Genomic DNA, 8381 nt, shown 5'->3' on the forward strand with positions numbered 1-8381 from the left:
TAAAAATAAAAGCATCAGAAAGCTTTCTTTCATTCAACCAGGACAAAAAAGTAAAATTTTGGCAAGAAATAATCTGAGAAAGTGCCTGAAAAGCTGGAAGTAGGTTCTGTAACACAGAAGAGCCAAAAATATGTTTGGCCACAAACAGCATGTGATGCACTGCAAAACGCTTTAAGAGGAGATATTTAAAGGGTGGGATGATTGGCATAGAGAGGAAAAGGGGGGGAGGCATTGCAGTGGGAGGAATATCTTTAGCCTTCAAACAACAGCCACTAAAACATCCCTGCTCTGCCTCCCCAGAGATGACAAGGGTTGAAAGTTTTGTGCAGGACGGCTTTTGAGAGATAATATAATCCCATTTAAAATTATTTTTAAGTGTCCCTTTTATAGTGAGAAGGAAAAGGCCAAAGATAGGACCTGATTCAGGGATGCCAGTAAGCTTTGGATTAATGGGGTTTGGATTGGACCCACAGTGTAAGAGGCAATGTTCCAATCTAACCATAAATTAAGTGATTTCCATTAACATTTATATTTCCTTTAATTTATTAAACCAAGAAAGTCAGCAGAGGCCCATAGGTCTCAGTATTAAGAATGAACTGGCCAAGACAGCAGCAGATAAAACTTGCACCAGTGTAAATCAAAGCTTCCATAAGTCATACCATACTCAAGAAACCGTGGGTAAGTAAGGCAATAAAATGTGACCATTTTTGCTTTATTGTCTCATTCTCAGCTCTTACTTTCTGCTGGAGCCAAACATAATTTCTCCTTTGCTTTTTTAAGAGGTCCTGGAGACAATGGACCAAACTTATTTCAAATCCAGGGTATAGTGTGGCAGTTCAGGAGCTGGGATTTGCAAAAAACTCACAAATGTTTTGCTTCCCTTTATGGCCAGATAATAACAAAGATGAAATCTAGAAGCTTTACTACTACTACTGAAAGCTACTACTTCTTTTCTTACTTAATGTTGGAAAAGGCTGCACCTCCAGCTTATTAGACCCACATTATGAAAAATTATTGCAATCCAGAGTTGTTTTGCCCTATATGATTTGAGTTTTCCCACATATTTCCCCAGCTGACCATCCTGGAAATGATTGTGCTTAATTTTTCCCATCTCCAGGTGCAAAGAGTCATGGTGAGCCCTGCAGAGATTCAGCATCTCACCTTCCCTAGCACAGGGCTGCAGAGACACAGTGGATGTGGTTTTCACCAGGGTGAATATTTAATCTTTGAAACTTCATCTTGGCAAGTAGCCCTTTGCCCATCCAGTCGTGGAACCCACCTCCTCAAGCCTTTTAGGCGTACCAAGTGCACCTTCCCTTCCCTTCCCTTCCCTTCCCTTCCCTTCCCTTCCCTTCCCTTCCCTTCCCTTCCCTTCCCTTCCCTTCCCTTCCCTTCCCTTCCCTTCCCTTCCCTTCCCTTCCCTTCCCTTCCCTTCCCTTCCCTTCCCTTCCCTTCCCTTCCCTTCCCTTCCCTTCCCTTCCCTTCCCTTCCCTTCCCTTCCCTTCCCTTCCCTTCCCTTCCCTTCCCTTCCCTTCCCTTCCCTTCCCTTCCCTTCCCTTCCCTTCCCTTCCCTTCCCTTCCCTTCCCTTCCCTTCCCTTCCCTTCCCTCCTTTATATTTAAGAATCCATCAAGTAAGCTTTTCATCCCTGGGTGTTGCTGCTTCTCTTTGATGGTCTGTAGGTCACCCATGGCACTCATGCAGCTCTGCCTGTAAAAGTTGATGGTGTAGACATGTTCAGGCTCCAAAGGACACAACAGATGGTTCAGTACCTAGGATGCTACAAGGGACTCCTAGGAAAGCATCCAAACACCGATCCATCCCCAATTCAATTTGGAGAAAAGGATGTTCCCTCCTAGACCTGCTTATCTCTCCCCTTTGCCTGGAACGGAAGGGGTGGAAGAGAAGGAGAAAGCACACTTCATTGAAGCAATGCAGCACAAAACCTGGATACGTGTTCTCATCTGGCAAGCAAGCATAATAGCACTTCCCTAACCTGTGGGGACACAGTGAGAGGTCATTAAAGACTTCTGCAATGAGCAGATACTTCAGCCATGAATGTCCTCCTGAGAGATTAAAATTGATGGGATGAGGTATCACGACTGTACAAAACTCTAATCTATCAAAGCAATAATCTATGGAAGAAAGACACTTTACAACACAGTTACACAGCAGATGGTAAGTGACTTATGATGTATTCCACCAATTGTACACAGGAAAACAGTATTAATAAAATATGCTGACATGACAGATTAATAGTTTAGAACTGCAATCCAGGAGAGCTTAGACTCTTAGAGCCTATCCTTCCTCTGGGGTTCTTAACAAGAAGAAATTAAATAAATATTACAAACTGAAGATTAAGTGCAAGTAATATTAAAGCAAGGCTTTGGTCTGTATGGAGACTGTGAAACTGGTATCATGGGACTCAATGTTTATTGTGCTACAGTGATACCACTATAATACTGCACTGTTTATAGATAAAGCATGGCTCCTGCTTCTCATGCTGCCAACCCATCCCAGGATCTGAGAAATCAGATGTGCTCCTACTGGAGCTTATCACCGCTAAATAATTTGTTGCAAGGCACATGATTTCACCCCATGTCCATACTCCTCTCTTTGACTTTCCTGTTTGGATTCCAATAGAACCTGGATGGAAATAAAGCAACAGGGGTTATTCACACCAGACAATTTAAAGCACTTAAGAGTAATTGTCTAAGATAGTTTGGAACTTCCACAGTCAGTGGAGGGAGAGAAGATGCTCCAAAGGGTAATTGGGAGCCCTGGAGCTGAGGTCAGAACTGGCACTTTAGTTGGAAGCTGCTGTGTTTTAGGTGATGGTTGGTCCCATACAACCCTAACCATGAAACCTTGCCCACAAAAGTTTTGATTTGCCTCACCCTTCTCCATCATTCAAGAAAGTGGATGCTTAATTCAGTTGGCTCTGCTTCCTCTAAAGGTGATGGACAGTGCAGTCCCTACAAAACCATTGCTCTGCAGGGGTCTGGAATAAGCTTTTCCCATTTCAGACTAGCATAATCACAAGCACTGCAAGAGAATTCTAGAAATTTGGATCTCTGTTTTGGAAAAAGCAAAACAGAAAAGGAAGAAAGGAAGGAAAAAGAGTAGGGGAAAAATGAGAAGGAAGAAAGAAAAGATGAAAAGAGAGAGGGAGAGTGAGAGGGAGAGGAAGAAGGAAAGCATGAAGAAAACTACCTTTGTCCTTTGTTACATGAAATTTAAAACATCACGCTAGTAGCAATATATTGGCCTCATTACACAAAGACAGTAAGATCCAGCTCGCTCATAATTCCACCAATAAAGATCATGATTTGTCTGTAAAAATTAAGGCAGTCACTGAACCATAATCTAGATTTCCTGCTTGGAGTAGAATTGTAAAATATGATGACCAAATTTGGTGCAAAACAGAGCAAATGTGCAAGCTAAGCCAAGCAAAAGTATACTCCTCCTCTTGCCGCTGTTACATGAAGACAGACAGGACCAGGTCCTTCATCACAAGACCCCAAACCACCTACAACCATTGTGGAGAGAAATCCCATTTTTTAAGCTGTATGGAAAGTCTTTGCTCATTATTTTATCTATAACTTTTTTGGCAACTTAGAAAGAGGCACAGAGTGGTTTGACTGAAAACTGATGACACAATCTCTCCCTGCTCTTAGCATTTTGGCATGCAGCACAAAAGCATTTCTGAAATCCCTCCAGTACCTAGAACTGTACCTGGACTCTTTTTAGGACTAGTATTAAAAGTGTATGGTAGGCTAGAGGCAGGTCTACTCAGAGGAGTGAATATCAAATGAGTTCCCCAGCTTTCTATCAGTGAACAATAAAAGGTCAAAAGTATTTGCCTCTGGTGAGAAAAAGATGTTGAGAAAGTATCTTCAACTTAAATTCAAACTAATTTGTTTGGTGTTTTCTCGAAAAGCCTTAAAAATGTTGGCAATCTCCTAAGCATGACTACAGGTTTTGTTTAGTCAGTTCCTAACCCCACCACTGAGCCCTGGTCTTCCAGGAACACATGCCAAATAAAATGCCTGAAAAAAAAAATGCATGTGGTCTTTATTTAGAAGTCTTAAGGCTATCCAGATCATAAATTTGTTTTGGGGTGTATGGCAACATTTATTTACTCCAAATTTATTGTTTTCTTTGCGGAAGCTTTTCAGCCAAGTTAGAAAACCAGAAAATGCTGATCGTAGAAAATCTGTAACATACCTTTAAGTAATAGCTGAAGGTACTCACCAAAACTTATCCTCAGGAAAAAAATATATAAGAGAAATTAATTCAAACATCCTGAATTGGTCCCACATCTTGGGAAGTCGAGGAGGGGGGCTGTAGGAGGTGGGGTGGATCCTGCCCCTCTGCTCCACTCAGGTGAGACCCCACCTTCAGATCTGCCTCCAGCTCTGGGGTCCCCTATGGTGGTGAAACAACAGGCCATAGAAGCCTCACAGACAAAATTCTAACTTGAGCTGACATAAGCCATGAGAAAGCTAACAGCTCTTCGCGAGAACAGAGTCCTGCAATGGTGAAAAGCAACTTGTTTTCCTTGAGAAAGAGCTCTAGGACTGTGAAAAACAACCTGCTTTCCCTGAGAAAGAACTCTGAGACAAACAGTAGCCACCTGTATATGCTGTTTCAAACTGTCAGGTAGAAAAATGAAAACAGTATCTCAAAACAAACTTTTTCCTGCACGTACAGACTTGGGGATTGAGTGACCAATCACTATGGGGTAACAGCTTGTTACTGACCAGTGGGGGATAGACATGAAAAATTTTGTAAAACTCTATATAAAGGGATGCAGGAATAAACCTGTACCTTCTTTTGTTCCATGAAAATGTGTCTCTTCTTCCTTTAGTGAGGTCAACAGCAACAGTCCCCAGCATCAGAAGGCCATGAAGCTGTTGAGGAGAGTCCACAGGAGGCCACAGAGATGCTCTGAGGGCTGGAGCACCTCTGCTCTGGAGACAGACTGGGAGAGCTGGGAGTGCTCTCCCTGGAGAAAAGAAGGCTCCAGGAAAATGTAATTGTGGCCTTCCAGTAACTGAAGAGTGCCTGCAAGAAAGATGGAGAGAAACTATTTACAAGGGCCTGGAGGGACAGGACAAGGGGCAATGCCTCACTGACAGAGCATGAGGTTAGATGGAATACTGGGGAGAAATTCTTAGCCATGAGGGTGTTGAGACCTTTGCACAGATTGCCCAGAGAAGCTGTGTCAGCCCCATCCCTGAAAGTGTTCCAGGCAAGGTTGGACATATCTTAGAGAAACCTGGGCTAGTGGAAGGTGCCCGGCCCATGGCAGGGTGTGGAACTGGATGACCTTTAAAGTCCCTTCCAGCCCAAATCATCTCTTACTCTGTGATTTGTATCAGTGAAGATTACCAGGGGAATAGTAATGTCATTATTAGAGGGTTGCAAACAAAAAAGCAAAACTCTGGGCAAACAAAGAACACCTGGACTTGGGATTTTAGATGGAGATGAGGCTCTTATGAGTGCCAGAAAAGGAGCAGAGCAAGGTACCCCATCCCATGTAAACAGCTTGTGGCCTCACTCTGGCTGCAATGGTGAGCTGCTTCTGTGAAGCTTTGGGATGAGGTTTGCTTTCAAGTTTTAAATTTCATTTGAACCTCAAAGTGGCATCAAAAGTCAAAGAACATGGGCCTGTGGGGCAGAGCTCTTCATGGTCTTCACCTTCACATTTCTCTAAGGGAGGGATCTGCATCTGCATTCATGTTTCAGTTCACAACAAACCTAAACCAAAGACCTGCTCCAGGTGAGCACAAATCCACGTGAGCACCGCTCCAGGTCAGCACATGCTGGGCCACAGGACCAGGCTATAACTAATACTAATAAAAAAAAAAGCTGTCTGAACTGTGAACGGCGAGTCATCAACACATTTTCACTCTGCATAGCCTGGTGGTGTGGATATAGCCAGACACCTTCACCAAAGAGCTGTGGTTAATGTTGGTGTATGGGTGAAGGCCATGAAAAGAGACACAGAAGCTCCCAGCAGTTGAATTCTTAGCTACGCCTATACTACCAAATAACAAAGTCTAGTGAGGGTCCCTGACCCTGAGACCAAGGGGTACTGACCAGTGCTACATTGCTCAGGGCTGTCCCTGTCTTGAGCACAACCCTCTAGAGAGCACATGGCTTCTCCCAGCTCAGGTGTTGCCCCTCTGGCCCTAAGACAACAGAACTGTTTTGTGTGTTTTGGCCAAGCCTAAACTGTCTGCAATAATATGTGGGGTGTGCTCACTGGAGTGATGTTTTTTAGCAGGAAACCAATGTTTGAGGGTGTGAAGCCTGTTGGGATAGTGCATGGGATCAGCAAGGCTGAAATAGGGTCAGACAGATATGACTGCCCATGAGGACTCTTGAGTAAATGCACTTCAGGGTGGGTATGTGGCAGGGGAGTAAACAATCAGGATGGTCTCAAGCTCATCTTCTGGTGTTCTCCTGGTCAGCAGTGGAAGACAAACCCTTTTGCTGGGTCAGCCATGAAGGCTCCAGGTTCATCCCATGTATTATGTGCAGGTAAAAGAAGCATTGTCCCTTTTTCACCTTGCACATACAGCTTTTCCTCCTTGCTCCTAACCTTTAAGAAACTGCAACATGGCAAATCCAGGTCTGCGGAAAGACTTTGAAGGAAAACCCACATCACTACCCCACTCGTCAAATTCCTCATCCCTTTGAACGTGAACCACAACAAAACCAACATTAAAACAAAGGGGAAACTAAATTAGCACCCTTAGTGAGTGCGCCATATCAGAGACATCTGACCAAATGCAGTCATCATCATGTCCCCTTGTTTGAACTAGTCATGTCTAGCTTACCTTGAAGTCAACATAGAAAGAGGGACATTGACACACATTTTCTCTGACATGCAGCGTTGAGAGAAGATAGATGAACTGCTCTCCAAGAAACTCTCCAAACTAAAGACATCTGATTGCTGATGCAGGTGAGAAGAAGAACTGAAGTTCCCAGAAGGAACTGAGAACCCTTTCATGTACAACATTGCCTCAACTACTAACACCTAAAAACAACTCTTAGGCACCCAAGACATTCCATTAAATGGACAAAGGTGGGTTGGGTGAGCCTGTGGAATACATGCAGAAGTAGGGACTGCTGGGCTCAAGATGCAGTGCAGGACATTCAGCAACAGTGGAAAAGTGCAGGGTTAAACCAACATCTCTATGTAAAGGAGAATGCATTGTTTGAGCAAAAGCTTTCCAACATCAAGGATCAACAAACAAGCCATAGGAAGAAAAGATGTGGCAACTGCACTCTGTAAGTAGAAAGAATAATACACTGTTTTCCTGTTGGCAGGAGTCATATATTTCTCTTTCTGGGCATGAGTGAAAGGCAGGTACCACAACTCCAGCATCCACCTTGCCATGCACAGCTGGTTGGGAAATCCCAATCTCTTGGCAAAGGCATTTTTGTAGCTATGATGGCTCACAGAAAGGCAACTGACCCTGCTGAAACATACTCTGAACCTCTGAAAAATGAGCACTGGCTGCAAGGGTGAGATGCTTTGGAACTCATGTTCGCAGGATCCAGCCCCAGGAGCAGGGCAAAATTCAACAAAAGGCACATAATTAACTTCAGATGTACCTGTCAGGATGTCACAGACACAGTCCTGGAGAAGAGCAGCATATTATTTGTTTCTCATAATGTAGCAATTATCTTGTTGTAAGAGGGGCTCTCTCCAGTGCTCCCTCGCTGCCTCTTCTTTTCCTTCCACATTCATTCACACATTATTTAACTTTGGACTTGGACACAGCAGGTAAAAACATTTAACAGCTTGGCTGCTTGCTCAGACAGAGCTGAGAAAGGGAGGGGAGGAGGAGGTGGCAATTTTTTGCTTTAAATTTTCAATGTTTCTGTGCTACATTTTTCTCAGGGAGGGGCGAAAGAGAAGGGAAGGGGAGGGGGGAGCGGGAAATGGCATTCCACAAAGACAGAGTCACATTTTCCAGGATTATAACACACTCTCTGCTGTCCCCAGCCTTCACTGTGAGATGCATTCCTGCTCCAGAGTAGAGAAAAGGTCAGTGGTAAAAATTTCACAGGAACTCCATCATTGTCCTCATGGGATATGTTCATCAGGAGGAGAGAGTCAGGCGTCTCGCTCTGTCGACAGAAATCCACATCACAAAACATATTACTGGGGGAAGGTGGGGAAGGGAGACCCATGGCCAGATCGAGCCTATGACTTCATTTTGCTGGATTATTTCCCCCTGGCTTGCTGGATACCTGTGGAGCCAGAGGGGATGGACAGATGGATGTTTTGCTGAGGAAATGATAAAGGCAGGAGAGAGAAAACAAGGTGGATGTGATTTAAAGTCCTGGAAAAGTCTCTGCCCC

The 8381-nt window shown here is 44.0% G+C and overlaps 2 long non-coding RNA genes across 3 annotated transcripts in view; both read right to left on the minus strand.

Moving 5' to 3' along the window:
• Positions 1–1195: 1195 nt before the first annotated feature.
• On the minus strand, positions 1196–1995 carry LOC147654405 (uncharacterized). Its single transcript, XR_015285158.1, has 2 exons — positions 1861–1995; positions 1196–1709 (listed from the first exon to the last, which is right to left on the minus strand). It is a non-coding gene; the product is annotated as an uncharacterized LOC147654405 (long non-coding RNA).
• A 182-nt stretch (positions 1996–2177) lies between these two features.
• Positions 2178–8381, minus strand: part of LOC111941055 (uncharacterized) — an 8991-nt gene continuing 2787 nt past the window's right edge. The window contains exons 1-4 of one of the 2 annotated variants that reach the window (XR_015285157.1): positions 7629–8381; positions 4830–5066; positions 4254–4427; positions 2178–2645 (exon numbers count right to left, since the gene is read on the minus strand). The exon at positions 7629–8381 is cut by the window's right edge and continues 2787 nt beyond it. This is a non-coding gene — a long non-coding RNA (uncharacterized LOC111941055). Of the gene's footprint in view, positions 2646–3602; positions 4428–4829; positions 5067–7628 lie in introns of those variants that run through there. The other variant, XR_015285156.1, reaches the window with a different exon arrangement.

The sequence above is a fragment of the Cyanistes caeruleus genome, chromosome 3 (assembly GCF_971803275.1).
Source record: "Cyanistes caeruleus chromosome 3, bCyaCae1.hap1.1, whole genome shotgun sequence".
NCBI classification, from domain to species: Eukaryota; Metazoa; Chordata; class Aves; order Passeriformes; family Paridae; genus Cyanistes; species Cyanistes caeruleus.